This window comes from Vitis riparia, chromosome 5 (assembly GCF_004353265.1).
Source record: "Vitis riparia cultivar Riparia Gloire de Montpellier isolate 1030 chromosome 5, EGFV_Vit.rip_1.0, whole genome shotgun sequence".
Classification (NCBI taxonomy): Eukaryota; Viridiplantae; Streptophyta; class Magnoliopsida; order Vitales; family Vitaceae; genus Vitis; species Vitis riparia.
Window position 1 is genome coordinate 17,427,288 of NC_048435.1, and position 18,858 is coordinate 17,446,145.

General features: G+C 30.0%; 1 long non-coding RNA gene across 1 annotated transcript; it reads left to right on the forward strand.

Annotated features, from left to right (window-relative positions):
* The first annotated feature begins 6,518 nt into the window (after positions 1–6,518).
* Positions 6,519–9,259, forward strand: LOC117913999. Its single transcript, XR_004651195.1, has 2 exons — positions 6,519–7,279; positions 8,975–9,259. It is a non-coding gene; the product is annotated as an uncharacterized LOC117913999 (long non-coding RNA).
* The last annotated feature ends 9,599 nt before the right edge of the window (positions 9,260–18,858 follow it).

Consider the following 18,858-nt stretch of genomic DNA (forward strand, 5'->3'; position numbering starts at 1 on the left):
AAAGGGTAACAAAATAAGAAAGAAAAACCCTAAGTGTGACTCCTTATTTTGGAAAAGGTAGTTTGTGAAAAACCGGATTGGGCTCGAGGGTCAGGTTACTTATCGGGAAGGTATGGTAAAGACCGTAGCACCCCTCTAAGTCCCTAAAGTCCGGTCTCTACTAATAAAATGAAGCTAGCGTGACAATCAATAGGAAAATCAATGAATACTCAAATCGATCATGCACATATGAGAATCAAAACACTCAATAAAGAACGATCGAAGTGGGAGCGGGGCATACCTTGGCATCAAACGATCAATGCGCTATCAAGAGAGCGGGTTAGTACACATTTAAGAAATAATCCCATGTATGTCATAGAGCAGAATAAATCAATAATGTATGACCATCGAATCAATCAATCATAAAATCATATATGTCAAGCTCCCACCAAAACCCATTTATTTTGCATGAATTAATATCACAGATTCCATTATTCTAAAATTATGAAAAATTCATTCATGCCTATTAAAATCAAGAGGAGCAGAAGATTGTTTGAAAACCAGAGTGGAATTAAAACTATTTGAGAGAAAATTGGATTTTTGAAATTTATTTGAAAAATTGGAGTCTTAGAGATTATTGGAAAATTGGATTTTTAGGAAGTAAATGTAAGAATGAGAATTTTAGAGATTAAATTTGAAAGAAATTAGGATTTTAAAGAATTATTTGAAAGTTCGGGATTTTTAAGAAAAATTAAGTTGCGAAAATTAGGACTTTGGGAGTTAAATTTTGAAAGAAATCAGAATTGTAAGTTATTTGAGAAGTAGAAATTATGAAAGTCGATTTATAAAAAAATTGGAAATCTTGGAAATCGCTCGAAGGCAGAATTTTTAGAAATAAATGAATAAAATAATAATAATAATAATAATAAGTAATGGAATATATGCGAGAATTGGAGCGTTGGAAACTGGAAATTAAGTTCGGAGATGGGAAAATTGAAATTTCAAATAACTAAGTTTAGAAATCGGAATTTTGAAGAATTAGACTTTAATGATTAAGATTTGTTAAGAGAAATAAATAGGTAAATATGGAATATGTTACTAATTAATCAAAACGATATTTGAACGGATGAAAGTGAATAGTGAGATTCGTGAGATTGAAAATTAAATTTGAAAGATTGAGATTTTTAAAAGAAACAAATAGATAAATATGGAATAATGTTACTAATTAATCAAAAACGATATTTGGACGGATGAAAGTGAATAGTAAGATTTGTGAGATTAAAAATTAAATTTGAAAGTCGGATTTCAACAAAAATGATATTTAAACGGATGAAAGTGAATAGTGAGATTTGTGAGGTTGAAAATTAAGTTTGAAAGTTGGATTTTAACAAAAATGATATTTGAACGGATGAAAGTGAATAATGGGATTTTGAGGTTGAAAATTAAGTTTGAAAGTAGGATTTTTGAATAATTGAACTTTAATAATTGATATTTTTAAAAGAACTAAATAAATAAATGTGGAATAATATTAATAATTAACAAAAATGATATTTAAACGAATTGGAAGCGGGCAGTGGAATTTTTAAGATTGAAAAATTAAATTTAGCAATGATTGGAATTTTCAAAAGAAATAAATAACTAAACATGGAATAATGATAATAATAACAAGATTAATAATAATAAAGAGTAAATAAATAGATATGAAAGATGGAATTTTGAAAACTTATTGGAAGATGGAATTTAGGACTTGAAAATTCTAAGGATGAAAGATTATAGAGTTGAATTATTTGGAAACTAGATTTCCGAAAATCGATTTTTAAAGTTTGTGGGCTTTGGAAAGGAGCCAAGAAAGGTGGCCATGTGAAATAGAGCTGTGCACGTGAGCTTGGGTATAACAAGCATTGCATGTAGAGGTTCAACATGGCCCATGCTTCCTCACTAGACTTAGACTTGGAAAAGTCCTGCTCTTTCTTAAATTCCTAATACACTTCACTGTAGTCGTAGCAAAAGAACTCCTGTGAGAGCTGAACTCCTCTCACAACAGGCAAGGGAACGAGCCTGTAAACGACCTCCATCAACCTAGTTACACCCAGAAAAACAGAGCCCAGGAGTGCAGATTCCAGGAGCTACGACCTCAGGTATCCCAAAGCTTGATTCATTTGATATAGCCGCTGCAGCAATCGACTTCATGGGCTGCACCGGCATTGGAACACCACAAAGGGCGTCCATTTAAAAATGAGGATTTCCCGACAAGAAACGTGGGATCTTCCTCCGATTGCTTATGAAAGTGATATTCAGTCCTCATAGAATTCATTTCAGATTCCCTCGGCATGGAGCAGTGATGTGAGGAGAAATTGAAACATGACTCCACCTCCCACTCTCTTTCCCGTTCGTTCCACATTTTCTTTCCATGCGAACACCCTCACGGCCTGCTACAGCTGACTGCTCCCTTGCTACCACAACTCCGTTCATACCATTTCTTCCACTCTGCGACACTTCCGGGAGCTGCACATCACCACGCGGCACCGCATGCCGCCTCCACCATCCATGGCAAGCTCCCCCGTTGCAGCCGCGTTGCCCACGCCATTTCCTCCACTCTCTTCTCTTCTGCTACCTCATAGATCCACCAGTCGCTGCCATTCCTTAGTCTTCCCGCTCCAATCATGGTGCTGTCTCCACCGGGCACGGCCACTAGTGGCAGCCCGCTGCCGCCGTCCATGGCTCCATGCATGCACGATTCCTATGCATGTAGGTAAGTGACTTCGGGGGTCCTAATGGGGATGGGCACGACACGGGTATGGGGGTTGCGATGGAGGATGGTGAGTGGGTAGGGGTTTGAAGGATACGCAAGAAGAGTGGTGGATGCCGCTGGTGGGATAGATAATGAAGAGGGGTGAGAAAATGATTAAAGGGTAAGAGAGGGTTTAGAGAGAGAAAATAGGTTTACGGGTTTAGTCATGAGGTGGTGAAATGAGATGGTTATATTCATGCAGGCAGTATGTATGGAAGATATGGAGGCCAAGTAGCAAATTATATGGGTATGAAGGATGGATCCGGTGGGCATGGAGTAATGGGTTGAATGGTTGGATGGGAACTAAGATAGCCGAGGTGGTGAGAATGGTATGGGTTCAATGTAGCCATGCATGACCATGCAAGGATGGAGAGAACTAGAAACTCTCAATACCATAACCAAAGCATCAAACCAAAATGGGGATCCAGCCTTTCACAGGGGAAAGATCAACAAAAATTAGAGAAAACAAAAAAAAAACAGAGCAAGCACATGCAGGCAATCATATTCAACTAAAACAAATTTGTGGTCACAGCCAATCACAAAATAATCTTCATGGAACAACAGAGGACCTTACCTGAAAGCCCAGAGTGCTAACCTTCCTCTGTCCCGTTCCTCCTGTCTGAATATCCCCCCACCCTCTAGAACTCAAAATCTTCTCTCCACTTCCATGAAAAAAAAACCTCTTTCCCTCTGCAAAAACTCCTCTTGTATCGACTTTCTCTCTAAGCTCAGAAAAAAAAACCCCATAGCCTCCTCACCCTGTTTTTTTTGCCGATGCCCCCTCTTTAGCACCACTCTCCAGAACTCCTTATTTCTGTCTTCCTTAGCAAGCCCCTACCCATTCCCCTGTTCACCGATCAGCAAGCATGGGCTCTTCAACCACCCTCATGGCCGGCCATCACCCCCTGCTGCTACACGTCCAATGCAGCTGGGTTCATGGAGAAAAGGGGTCCCCCTCATCTAGAAAATGAATCAAAAAAAGCCTCCCCGGGTGGTCCCAGACAAATGGAAGAAACCATTGGTTTACACTAACCTAAAATTTATTTTTTGTAAATTTGTCAATAAGTTATTTTAGAACAAATACAAAATAAGAAATATTTAGATTATTTGTCAAAAATTTCATAACTTTGTTGTTACTAATTTTTGCATTTTCTTTTAGAAAGAGTCCAATTTTATTTTTATTATTTTAATTTGTTTCTTTATAGTTTAGCATTTTATATAATAATAATTTATTTAAATTATTACTAAAATTTTCATAAAATTATTGGATTTCTTAAAATTAATAAAGTTCAAACACATTCATGATAAAATTGTTTAAACAAATTTAGGTTGCGATTAGCACCAATGTTAGGGGTATTTGGTAAAACTTAATACTATTACTTAATAACTTAAATTGATTTTAAGTTAAATTATACTTAAATTTTTTACGTAAAACTTATTACTTAATTCTTACATTTAAGTATTAAGATTGTTTGATAAAATTAACTTAAAATTTATTTTAAATTATCAAATTGATATACTTATCTTCATAAATTATAATTAAGATAAAAGAGCTTGAGTAATAATAGAAGTCATAGAGTAGCAAAAGAAATTGTGGAGGTAATTAGGGAAGATGGGGATAAAAAAGTAAAATATAAATGTCAACTTAAGAATAAACTAATTGTTTTTACTTATTACTTGAAATTATTTTTTACTTTAAGTCATACCATTAAGTTATTTTACCAAACATACTTAATTTATATAATGAATTAAATTAAATTATTAAGTCACTTTAAGTAATTAAATTGGTTGAATCATGTTTTGCTTTGGGTGCTGCACCTATTATCTCATCTAATGAATGAACATTATAAATGTCTTGTTATTCTCATCTCCTTCTAAATCGTGGACCTTGAGTACAAGGAAGATGTGTTCCTCATGCTTACTATTGTGAAAAAAAATGCAAATTAAAAATAAAATAATATAATTGCTTTCAAAAAAGTTATAATAATAAGTATGTAAAAAAAATATAAGTAATATTTTTTCTATTTCAAATATAAATACAATTTAAAATATTCATACATTTATATTTTTCCACCATTTAATTTGATAATATCAAAGAGAAAAAATAAATATTATTATTATTTAATTTCTTTATATGTATTTTTAATTTTAATAACATATAAATTATATATTTATAATGTTATTGGTTCAATTACGATTCAACCATCGATCTGACAATTGAATCATGAATCAATAACTTTTTTCAATTCAATGACCGGTTCGATTATGAAAACATCGTCCATGTGAGCATGCCTTTTGGTTTTTGCAATGGGTCTGTCACTAAAGGTACATGTTTAGCATCTTAAGCAACATGGTAAAAAGGATCATGGAGGTTTTTATGGATGATTTGATAGTTTATGAGAAAACCTTTGTTGAGTACATCCTAAATTAAAAGACAAACTCTAAAGACATGAATTGAGAAGGACTTGGTCCTAAATCGGGAGAAATGTCCCTTCATGACAACCTTAGGGGTAGTGCTTAGCCATATCATCACAAGAAAGGGAGGGCATTAAGGTAGATCCAACAAAAATTGAACTCATTTCAAAGCTACCTTTTCCTACTACCGTGAAAGAAGTGAGACAATTCTTAGGGCATGCGAGTTGTTACAAGAGGTTCATATAGGATTTCTCAAAAATCTCTCAACACTACTACAAAAATTGAAATTAATAACGCTTTATTTTATGACGCTTTCTAAAAGCGTCATTATTGAGGGTATACAATGACGCTTATAAGAAGTGTCCTAGTTGTATTATTTATCTTGATACTTATTATAAGTATCATTATTTGATGTCATCTTTTTCCTTATAACTGTGTATATAATGACGCTTATAAGAAGCATCATAGTTTTATTATTTACCTTAATACTTATTATAAACATCATTATTTGATGGGTATGTAATGACGCTCCTGATAAGTGTCATAGTTGTATTTACTTTTAAAATTTTTGTTTTTAAGTTAACTTATACAAATTGATATTAGAATTTTATTCTATAAAGTAATTATGGTAAATTGACATTAATATTAATGACATAAAGTTGCTACATTAAGGTTTTTTTAAAAAAATTGGATATAAATAAAATAAAATCCTAATAAATTATTTTTTTATTATTTGATATTAATTTTTTTATAGTTTGTATCAATACAATCTATTTTCATAAACTATTTTTCATTTTTATTAAATTAGAAATTATCTTATATTTCATTTAAAAATAATTTGTTAATTTATTTGTGGACCACAAAAAAGTGGCCTATTTTGAGCACTTGTTCGGCCTTGGGCCACATTTATTGGGTTTAACCCTTTTATTTGAGAAGGTTTTATAGTTAATGAATATAAATTTGAAATTATTTAACTAAAATGAAATAAATTAATATTTAAATTAATTTAATGATGATTAGACTCACAATAAAACTAAATGCAATAAGAATATTTATAAAAAATTTCAAATATTTATGGGAATTAAGCTCATTCTATTAAATTAGTTTTTTTTTTAAATATCAATATTCAAATTAATCCAACATCAACCTAAAATATCAAATAATTAAACAATATAAATTCATTATGAGTTCAATATATAAAAATTATTATTGAAAGATGAAATAAAGAATACTATTTTTAATTTATTAAAAAAGGACATGCATGGTATTTTAGAATTTGTTATAAAGTCTCCATTGAAAACCCTAACTTTTGGAAGACAAGAAAGAAGGGAGAGAGCCACCGTTTTTAGTGAGAAAGAAGAGAAGAGAGAAAAACGCAAGTTTTTCTCATCATGCCCAGATTTCATCAGAGGTCCGATCCCACTTCGTCTGTGGTCCGATTGAGCTGAAATTTGGAGGAGAGTTTCGTGACTCATTTATCTTCAATCTGAACGGTGAAGATCGGATTTGGAGTTTCGGAAAGTCATTAGAAAGAAAGAGGAGAAGAGAGAAAAACGCAAGTTTTTCTCATCATGCCCAGATTTCATCAAATGTCCGATCCCGCTTCGTCCGTGGTCCGATTGAGTTGAAATTTGAAGGAGAGGTTCGTGGCTCATGTATCTTCCATATTAACGGTGCAGATCGGATTTGGAGTTTCGGACAGTCATTAGAGAGAAAGAGGAGAGAGAGAAAAACAACGGTTTTTTACATCATGCCCAGATTTCATCAAAGGTCCGATGCCGCTTTGTTCATGGTCTGATTGAGCTGAAATTTGGAGGAGAGGTTCATAAGTCATTAATATTAAATTTGAACGGTGAAGATCGGATTTAGAGTTTTGTAAAATCATCTTTTAGCCAAAAACAGAACCTTTATTTTGGTGGGTTTTTTCTCTCTGGCTGTTTTGATCATTAGCTTTAATCGAGGTCAATTCGTGGTCCAATTGAGTTGCAATTTTAGGAGCACGTTCAGGACACATTGATCTTCATTCTAACCGTGGAGATTGGATTTGGAGTTTGGAAAAATGGTATTTTAGTCCGAGAACAGTGGTTATGTTTGGTGAGATCTCTCCATTATTCTGGATTTAATTTTGGATTTATCTAGTGTTTATCTTGTAGTGATTTCCTATTTTTGATATAAATCAAATTTGTCTACTTTTCATGTCACTTGCTTTGCTAACTAACAAATTAGAGCAATTTCTTCTTTTATTTAATCAACCAGATGAAGATCTTAATTGGTTCAAATTATAGATATTCTCGATTAGTTGACAAAGTATAAATATATTGCATCCACCAAGTGTTCGATGCTTAGTCCATGAGAAGCCAAGTGCTTAAATCAATTGTTTAGCTTATTATTTTTATTATTAGTTTTATTATTTCTCCCCTTAAAGGCATTCTTAAAGAGCTTGAGAAGTCCATGGGAGGTAATAAAGCCACTGAACTTTTGAGTTAGTTTGAAGTGCTTGATTCAAATCCATCACCATGATGACTTAGATCCTTATTCTATTCTTGTAAAAAAAAAAAAAAAAAACTTCCTTTTGACATTTTTTAATCATATATTCTCAATTATATGATAAGTAAAAATAGTAATTCCATTAATATTTTATATTTTAATATTTTGCATAACCTACCATGCATGAATTACCTCATGTTTTATTGATTTCATAAGTTGGTTTGAGTTTTTGTGGTTTGATTTCATTTGGTTCAAGTTATACCTTGTTATTTTGGAGCTAGTTTTGGGAGTGAAAAATGGTGATTCATTGAAAAGAAGAGAGGCTGGGATTTTTCTTTTAGGAGAGTAGAAGTGTGAAGAAAGGGTGGGAATTTTCTAGGTAAGAGGAAACAAGAGAACAAGGGTTGTTCAATTAAAGATTTTTGATAGAGGGAGGGAAGAAAATTGAGGGAAGGAGCTGTGAGAGTAGGAGAGTTGTTTTGGGTGCTAGGCAAAAGGCAAGAAGTGAGAGCTGTTCGGTTATCTTTGATAGAAAGAGTGAAGAAAATGAGAGAAGGAGTTGTGAGAAAAAGAAAGATAGAGAGGAAGACATATGAAGACTATGTTAATTTGTTCATGGAAAGATTGAGGGAAGGGTTGAAAGAGGAAAAAAAGAAGGAAAGAAAATATAAGATTGTTTGGTTGTTCATGGAAAGCTTGAGGGAAATGGGAGAAAGAGGAAAAAGAGAAGGAAAGAAAATGTAAGATTGCTTGGTTGTCCATGGGAAAATTATTAAATTTAAGATGAATGCATATTTCCTACCTCTATTCAATGAAAATTAAGAGGAAAATCTTTAGACATTTTTTCTACTTTTTTCCTTAACATTTTTTTCTTACATTTTCCCATAATATATAAAATTTCCCTTTGAAACTTTATTTATGTTTTGTTCTTTGGATTGTATATTTGATTTTTTGTTTTTTAGGTAAAAGAATGATGAATAAAATATATTTTATTGGAGAAAATCAACTAATAATTCTCTTTACAGTTTAGTTCTTGGTAAATAACTCAAAACCCCATTTAGAAATTTATTTTTCTATTGCTCTTGAATCACCTAAACTAAAATAAATAAATAAATAAAATAAGAAAGAACTAGTGTTTTTTCTATTGTTTAATTTTCTCAAAATTTTCTACTTTTCATTTTATATTGGTTCTTGTGTTTTTTTTTCTTTAAGATTTTTGTGAGAGTTTTAGTTTGAATTGCACTTTTTGGTTTTTGCATTTATAATTGAGAGATTTTTTATTCTCCTTATATTTGTTTATAGGTTTCAAAGGAAATTGATTGGCCAAAAGACAAGAAGTCATAATGTTGAAGGAGGTAGTGATGCCGAAAATCATGAAGATTACATCAAAGTCATTTGGAGGATGATCTTATTTTTTATAGAATATAGATCTTAATAGTTGTTGCACTAATATTTGTTCTTTTGTAGAATTAGAAATTGTTATTGAAATATTTTGATATAATTAATAAATTTGTATGTAAGTATGAAGTTACATTAATAGTTTGATGTGTCATTGATAAAATCTATTAAAGATGACACTTCTATAAATGTCAAGATTGCTTATTTCATAAAAATGATATCACTAGAAAATGTTTAAAGATGACGCTTCTTATGAGTGTCGTTGTTAACATTATCCAAATATGATGCTTCTTTAAACGTCATTGAAAGTATTTATCAAAGATGGCGCTTCCTGAAAGTGTCATTGTTGCCTAAGACATACAATGACAGAGGCGGATAGGACGCTTTAGAGAAGCGTCATCTGTTACCTTTCTTGATGCTTAAAAAACGTCATTGTTTCCCATTTTTCTTGTAGTGCAACTTCTTTGTACTTATTGCTCAAGGATGTAAAATTTATATTGACAAAGACATGTTAGGAAGCTTTTGAGAAGCTGAAATCACTCCTCACCACTGCACTAATCGCTAGCTTAGTCGAAATGCAAACATAGTACAATCAAAGGCCCTAACTAGACCGATAATGATAAATATAACACAATCGAGTAAAATACATTTTAAAAGTGAAATACATTAGAGATAACTCATATACATCAATAAATGAGTATAAGGCAATGGGGTCGACCAAGCCTAGCGATTTGAAAATGGAGGGATATATGTGTATTCCATGTGTATAGGTAAAGAAAATAAAATAACATGAAACAAGTAGAAAAAAGAGTGACCATACAAATTTCATACAATCATACAAGATAAACAGAACATCATGACATGCTTCTCATATATTCTAACATACGAAATAATAATAATAATAATTAAATGCTAGTATACAACAACAATGGCACGTGAGAGTAGTATCAATCCATCAATCAATCAAACAGTAATTTTTTTCTCAACTTCAGTTTGAACGTGACTCTCTAACCGTCCCTAATGGAGTCAAATCTATGTTTTTAACATACATCCCTAATCAATGGGGAGGCTTGGACTCAATGAAAATTTAATTTTTGAAAACTGATTTTTCATTATTTCTTTTGGAGTTGTAACTTATTTTATTCCTTTTTAAAAGAAAAAAATAAAAATAAGCAAAAAAATAAGAAGAATAACACAAGTTCACAAATCAAGATGGATTTGGAAGTAAAGTTATCTGTTAGAAAGATATGATGATAAATAGCAGCATCCCTCTTAGCATAATGGTCTTAAATAAGCAAGTTGAGGGAAATTTGACGTTTAATTAATTAATTTACGAATATAATAGAGTAACATACCATGATAGATTGCTAGAAAGAAAATAGAAGTGTCTATGAATTGCATGATTTTATTTGTATAAGCAAGATCTAATCTAAAAATAATATTTTAAATTTTGTAAATAACCAAAGAAATTTTAAATTTATTTTATATTAATTTTATACAAGTCAATTTTAAATGAAATTTTTTATTTTATTTACATAAGTTACAAAATAAAATTCGGCCTAAATTATAAAACATTGCAAAATTAATTTATGCAATAAATAAATAATAAAATGAAATAAAATAAAATTTTGATCTACACATCCTTAATTAATGAAATGATTTTCTGGTTTTGTTAACCTTAATATGAAGAACCAATTCACAAACTAAAAATGAACTCAAAATTTTAATTCAAATAAATTATTATTATTTATTTTATTAAAAGTAATTTTTAAAAATGATTGTTTTGATTTTTTTATTTTTTTATTTTATTAATATAAAATGAAATTTTCTCATTTTTATTTTTAGTTATCAAACTCTGTTTTATATGCTCACTTAATATTATCCCTTCCGATTTGGTTTCCTCAATGGATCTTATCCTCTCCCAGGAATGCATCTAATTGTTACTAATTTCCACTTCCAAACTGTTGAGGATTCCTCTCTTGTACGACTCTCTCATGCTATGAGTACACAGAAGACTCGAAGCACTTGGCCACTTCAAACATCAATCCATCATGACTCAACAAATTTGAGACAAACCCATTGCAATGGTCCAAGGCCTAAGCTTAAATTACAAGTCCAAAGCCTAAAACCAGATTAACAATCAAAGGGCCAAATCCATAACTCAAGCACAAATTGATCAAACCCAAATCATGTAAGCTCATTGTGGGTGTCAGTGGCATGGTGATGTGATGCTGCGGAGAGATGAGAGAGAATGACGATGGCAGCGGTGGCTATGGTAGAGTATGCATATCAGCCATGATGGTTGTGGATGACAGCGACCCGACTATGGACACGTGTAGAGAGTGGAGGTCGGTGAGTGGCTAGGAAAGATGAAAAAAGAAAAAAAAAAAAAAATGCTAAGATAGTAGTACTCAAAAAAGAAAAATATCTAGACCGTAGAATATCTATTGTGATATCTAAGTAATTGAAGCATGGGTACAAATAAATGGCTGGTAAGGATCATCCCCAAATAAATGGTCAGGATTTGCGCAGGGTAAATGGGTATAAAAGTAGGCCTAAAATTGAGCTAAAAACTTAGGTAAAATGGATCAATTTTGGGTATACACTTATATTCTTATTATATTTTTATTTTATTTTGTAAACTAAATATTACGGTATAATATATTTTATTAAATATAATATTTTAATAAATCATTTTTCATGAATATAATATTAAAAAAATAGTTTAAAATTATATTTTAGTATACAAATATCTTTTTGTCTTTATCCAATCAATTTTACTTAGCATGTCAGGTTGCTATATGCCAATTAATTGCATCCACATATTTTCCATGTGGCAAGATGGAAAATGCAAAATCACAATAAAGGGAAAATACAGAAATTAAAAACGAAAAATTGAAAGAAAAGGGAAGGGAAAGGACACATGCACCTTCTGTAATGCTCCATAAAATTATAATTTAAAAATTATTAATTAATTAAAATAATTTAATAAAAGTAAAAGGGTCTTTTTATATTTAAATTCCCTAAATATAAATTAGATTTTTCTTATCTTTTCTATTTAGAAAACCCTTTTATAGGACTGAAAATTTAGAGGTTAAAAGGTTTGAAGATCAAATTTTCAAGTAAGATTTTAATCCTTAAATTAATATTTGATATTCGTTAATTAGTTTTAAAAGCTTTAAATATTCTTTGGAAGATCTCAATCTACATTAGGGTTTGTTAAATTAATTTTTAGATCAAAAGATTGAAAATTTATGAATGTGGATTAATTTGTGATGAAAATAGGAAAATTTAGAAAATTTCAATTAAATAGAAAACAAAATCAATGGAAGAAAAGAAATTTTAGATTTAGAAAATAAATAAATAAATCATTTGTGTTGGCTTTAAATTTAATATATATATATATATATATATATATATATATATATATAAAAATAAAAATTGGAGTCCGCGTGTGTTGCCATGATGTTAACTTAGGCATTGGAAAAAATTGTGTATGTAAATATATTATTATAATAATAAATAATGAGAAGAAACATGAGGCTTATTGTTTTATTCTTAAGGCTTTGTGTGTATAATGAAGATAGGAGGGTAATGGGTTGTTTATGTATTGAATTTGAAAATTAATAAAAATTATAATATTTAGTTTTAAGCTAGCAAATGAAATATTAATAATAATAATAGTTTCCAGTATAGGTTTTAATTTAATTTAAGTATATAAAAAAATAAATAGTGAAGGTAAGATTAGGAAAAAAAAAATGAATTTTACAATAATTTGGAAACTCACTAAATTAATTTATTATTTTTAGTAAGTTGAAAAATAATATTGGGTAGTAATAATATTAGCATGAGAAATTAATTAGGATCCCTAATACTAAATAAAATATTTTTAGGATTTTCAAATTTATATATTTAGATAAATAATCAATAATCAATATTGTGTATGATATTATGTTAGGTGAGGAGGAAATTCTTCAGAGTTAAATACTTCAATATTTTAAGTGCTTCTTCAAGGTAAGGGATATTAATGCAGATTTTGTAAAAGGAAATAATTTTCTTTTTATATTGTATTTTGAAATGTGTAAAAATGTTTTTTTTTTATTTCTATGCATGGATCAACTATATGTTTTATATGAAAAATATGTTTGAACATTTTATTTGTTTATGAAAAATGAAAATTTTGGAGATATGATATTTTGTTTTGCAAGTTTGAATTAGTGAAATAAATTGTTTGACTTTGGTTTCTATGGCCTTAGTCAACGGGTTATAATTGTTGACATTTCTATAGCCCTAGTCAACGGGTTATAATTGTTGACATATTTGGCCCTAACCAACGAGTTATAATAGTTGATATTATATGGCCCTAGTCAACAGGTTATAATAGTTAATCTTATGGCCCTAGTCAACGAGTTATAATTATTAATATTTGGTTTTGTTCACCTTAAATGGAACAAATTTGAAACTAGTTACTCAATTGTGAAGTCCCACCTAATTGGGCACCATTTGTCATGCGATAACCAGAGTAAAGATATTTTGAATGTATTTGATTTGGTTTTAATGAGAAATTGTTTTGAAATGGATATGAGAAAGTTTTGTTGAAAAGTTTTGAATATATTAGCATGTTTAACTCAAAAGTTTTTATGAAAATAAGTATATATTATATCTCCTATTTGCAAACATGATAGAGAATGTTTGATCCATGAAACTGCATTGATGTTCCTTATTGAGCTTTAAGCTCATGCCCCTTCGTTGATAATTTTTCAGGTACTCTCAGTTTGGGCGAGGAGTGATGGCTAGGTTGGGGAATTTTTCTTTGTTAGGATTTTAGTTCAAACTTTATTTTGAACTTTGTTTAGATGTTAAAATTTAATTCTCATTTAAATTATTTGAATTTGGAGTTATTTGGACAATAACACTCTGGTTGATGTGTTAGTTTTTTTTTTAAGTTGATACTTGGAGATTTTAGAATTTTGTCCTACTACTCTAAATAGAAATTTGGTAATTGATAAATTTTCAATTACAGTATGAATGTTTGTATCGTTTCCACTTTGAGCCTTTGGGTTTGAGGTATGAAATGACCATCATGCCCTTGGAGTGGGTTTTGAGGCGTGACACCTTCTCTCCACCACACAACTTTGCACTTCACAACATAATGACGTAAATAGATTGCTTCAATTCATTTATGTTGGAATGTGTCCCAAACATGGACAAAAATATCGGAATATATCGGTAATCACATATATATAGGTAAGATATGTCGTCTGACGAAACTATCGGTAAATATCGACGATATATCGGCGATATATCGGTAATAATGAATATATAGGTGATACAAGCAAAATATCGGCCCTAAATGGGAAAAAATAGCTGAAATTTCGGAAATATATTGGATATATCGAAGATATATCGGAGAAAAATCGATAAAAAATTAAATTATTATAAATAAGTTAATTTTAATTACTATAATTTATTTTGTATACTAATTAAATATAAAATCATAAATAAAATTATCAATATTTTTAAATAAAATATTTTTGTATCAAAATGTACCAATATTTAAAATAAAAATCATAAATATATTTAAATAACATATTAGTACATTTGCAATAATTTAGTTTTAAATTAATTATTTTATTTTATTTTGATATTCAAGTGTAATAATAGTATATTGAGAATAAATTAACTTAGTACATTTTTAAATTAGTATAACATTGAATTTAAATTAGTACATTTACAATTAATTAATATATTTTCAATAGAGGTAAGTAAATTAATTTAATATAGTAATATATTTAAATCACATAATTAGTATATTTGTAATAATTTAACTTCATAATAAGTCTACACTTACAAAATTCACATTTCTTATTAGCCGACACTATATAATTAAATTTAATATTGCAAATCATATCATACATATATTAATTTCTTCAACAAAACAACTTTGAAATGTCTATTATACTCTAATTTCATTTTTTAAGTGTTTTTTCTTATATTTTCATAAGTTTTGATGAATTTTTGGTCTATCGATATTTTGTTTCAAAATATATGTCAATATATCTCCGATATATTCATAAAAACCAAGTACCAATATATCCGTGATTACAGATATTTTCATCATTGGTCCCAAATTCATAATTAGTAAAAATTATCAATTGAACGAGGGGCTCGTGATTTGGATATAAGGAATGGGGAAATATGAAATGTTTCGGAAACCTAAAAATTGCATATGGTTCTATCATTTGTAATATTATATATGGTATAGTGGAATGATTTTCTCTCATCCGTGAATATAGGCATGGTTAACCAAACCACATTAAAATCTTGTGTATTGTGTGTGTAATTGTTTTATCTTTGTGTCTTTGAATTAACAATGTTTGCATGAAAATTTCCACTAGTACACAAACTAGTATTAGAGCCTTAAGTTGATGATTTTTGAAAGAGCAAAATATTGCATAGTACACAATATCAAAATAAAAGGAATTTCAATTAAAGGTAGAGTCGATTACTCTCTCGTCGAGGTGTAATACAAAAGAGTGTATCATAGAGAGATGGAAATTGACTTAATGGAATTGCTCCAAGGTGGGATTGTTGGAATGTGTCCCAAATTCCTAATTAATAAAGATTTATTTTGTAAAGAATATTGTAAATATTTCCTAAGTTGATACATTATTGTAATATTAGATTTCCTTATAAAATAAGGAAAGTTATTATGAATATCTCTATAAATATTCTAAGTCCTGAAGGGAAAAAGTCATGAGATAGAGATAAGCTTGTAGAAACTATACAAATGGATAGAGATGTAAGGAAGAATGGAATATCCGATGGAGCAATAGGGCTCTAGGTTCGAGGTATGGATATAATGAATGAGGAAACATGAGATGTTCCGAGAACCCAATAATTGTATTTGGTTTTGTCCTTTGTATTGTTCTCTATGGTACAACGGAATGATTCTTCTCATCCATGAATATAAGCATGGTTAGTCGAACCAATTAAATCCTCATGTATCGTGTGTAATTGTTTCATCTTTGTGTTCTTGAATTAACAATGTTACATAAAAGCTTTTGTTAGCACAACAATTTCAATTCACTATAGTTGGAGAGGAGTGAAGAACCTAGTAAACACTTGATGGATTAGCTGAGTGCTTCCAATCATGGCACAAAATTGCAAGATTGCAGAATTTCAAAGCATGTTGCAAATGGAGATGCGGCTAATTGTTGTCATAGGCATGGATGCCAATGTGTACAAGGCTACAAGGTGAAGAAAGGTTATTTGAACAATGAACAATGCTAAAATGAAAAAAGAAAGAAAAAAAATACTAAGATAGTAATACTCACAAAACAAAATATTTGAACGGTTAAATGTTTATTGTGAGATTTAAATTATTGAAATGTGGATACAAATGAATAGGACTAAGTATAAGATTATAAATAAATAAGACTAAAATATAAATAATAAGATAAAAAAATACTATTCAATATTGTGTTCAACCCAAAAGAAGAAGATGAAGAGTACCACCCATGAAATGGGTTGGGTGATGTTTTAGTGAAAGTGAATGATGATATGAAATGGGCAATAAGGATTATCCCAAAATGAATGGTTAGGATTTGGGCAAGGTAAATGGGTATAAAAGTAGGCCTAAAAATTGAGCTAAGAAACTTAGGTAGAATGGATCAATTTTGGGGAATACACGTATATTCTTATTATATTTTTTTTTTTTTTTTGCAAACTAAATACTACGGTATAATATATTTAATCAAATATAATATTTTAATAAATCATTTTTTATGATTATAATATTCAAAAAATAGTTAAGAATTATATCTTAGTATACAATATCTTCTTGTCTTTATCCAATCAATCAAACTTAGCATATCAGGTTGCTATTAGTCAATTAATTGCATCCACATATTTTTCCACATTTCTTGTACATGGGTGGCAAAATGGAAAATGCAGAATCACAATAAAGGGAAATACAAAAATTATGAAAATTTTCAAAGAATAGACCAGGGAAAGAACCGATGCGCCTTCTCTCCGCTACACAAATTTGCACTTCACAACATAATGTTGTAAATAGATTGCTTCAATTCATTTCTGTTGGAATGTGTCCCAAATTCATAATTAGTAAAGATTCATTTTTTTATAAAGAATATTGTATAGAATATTTCCTAAGTTGATACATTATTGTAATATTAGATTTCCTTATAGAATAAAGGAAGTTATTGGGAATATCTATATAAATATTTTAGGTCATAAAGGGAAAAATTCATAAGATGAAGATGGGCTTGTAGAGATTATACAAAGTAGATAGAGATGTGAGAAAGAATGGGACTCGATGGAGTGAGGGGCTCATGGTTTGGATGCAAGTAGTGGGAAAACACAATATGTTTCAGGAACCTAATAATTGTATTTGGTTTTGTCCTTTGTAACATTCTCTATGGTATAGTGGAATGATTTGCTCTCATCCATGGATATAAGTATGGTTAGCTGAACCACATAAAAACCTCATGTACTTTGTGTATGATTATTTTATCTTTGTATTCTTGAATTAACAATGTTTGTATGAAAACTTCCACTAGCACAACAAACTGGTATTGAGCCCCAGGTTGAAGATTTCTAGAATAGGAAAAGATTATAGAGCACACAAGATGAAGATAAAAGAATTTCAGTTAAAAGTGGAGTTTATTGCTCTCTTGTTGAGATGTAATACAAAAAGTGTATCATGGCGAGCTAGAAGATTAACTTAATGGAATTTGCTCCTAGGTAGAGATTGTTGGAATGTGTCCCAAATTCCTAATTAGTAAATATTCCTTTTTTTTTTTGTAAAGAATATTGTATAGAATATTTCCTAAGTAAATACATTATTATAATATTAGATTTCCTTATAAAATAAGGAAAGTTATTATGAATATCTCTATAAATATTCTAGGTCATGAAGGAAAAAAGTCATAAGATGGAGATGAGCTTGTAGAAACTATACAAAGTAGATAAAGATGTGAGGAAGAATGGGAACATCTGATGAAGTGATGGGGCTTGAGGCTCGAGGTATGTATATAAGGAATGAGCAAACATGAGATGTTTTGGGAACTTAATAATTGTATTTGGTTATATCTTTTGTATTGTTCTCTATGGTATAGTAGAATGATTCTCTCTCATCCATGGATATTTGCATGGTTACTCGAACCCTATTAAATCCTCATGTACCGTGTGTGTAATTGTTTTATCTTTGTATTCTTGAACTAACAATGTTTACATAAAAGCTTTCATTGGCACGACAGTTTCAATTCACTATAATTGGAGAGGAATGAAGAGCCTAGTAAACACTTGATGAATCAGTTGGGTGCTTCCAATCACGGCGAAAAAAATTGTAGGATTGCAAAATTTCAAAGTAGGCCACATATGGAGATGGCAACCTAATTGTTGTAATGCTAAGATGAAAAAAATAAGAAAAAAATTGTTGAGATAGTAGTACTCACAAAACAAAATATTTGAACCGTTAAATGTCTATTGTGAGATTTAAATTATTGAAACATGGATACAAATGAATGGGACTAAAGATAAAATTATAAATAAATAAAACTAAAATATGAATAATAAGATATTGAAAAAATACTATTCGGTATTGTGATAAACCCAAAGGAAGAAGATGAAGAGTACCCACCCATTGATAGAGTTGGGAGATGTTTTAGTGAAAGTGAATGACGATACAAAAGAATGGGCAGTAAGGATCATCCCAAAATGAATGGTCAAGATTTGAGCATGGTAAATGGGTGTAAAAGTAGGCCTAA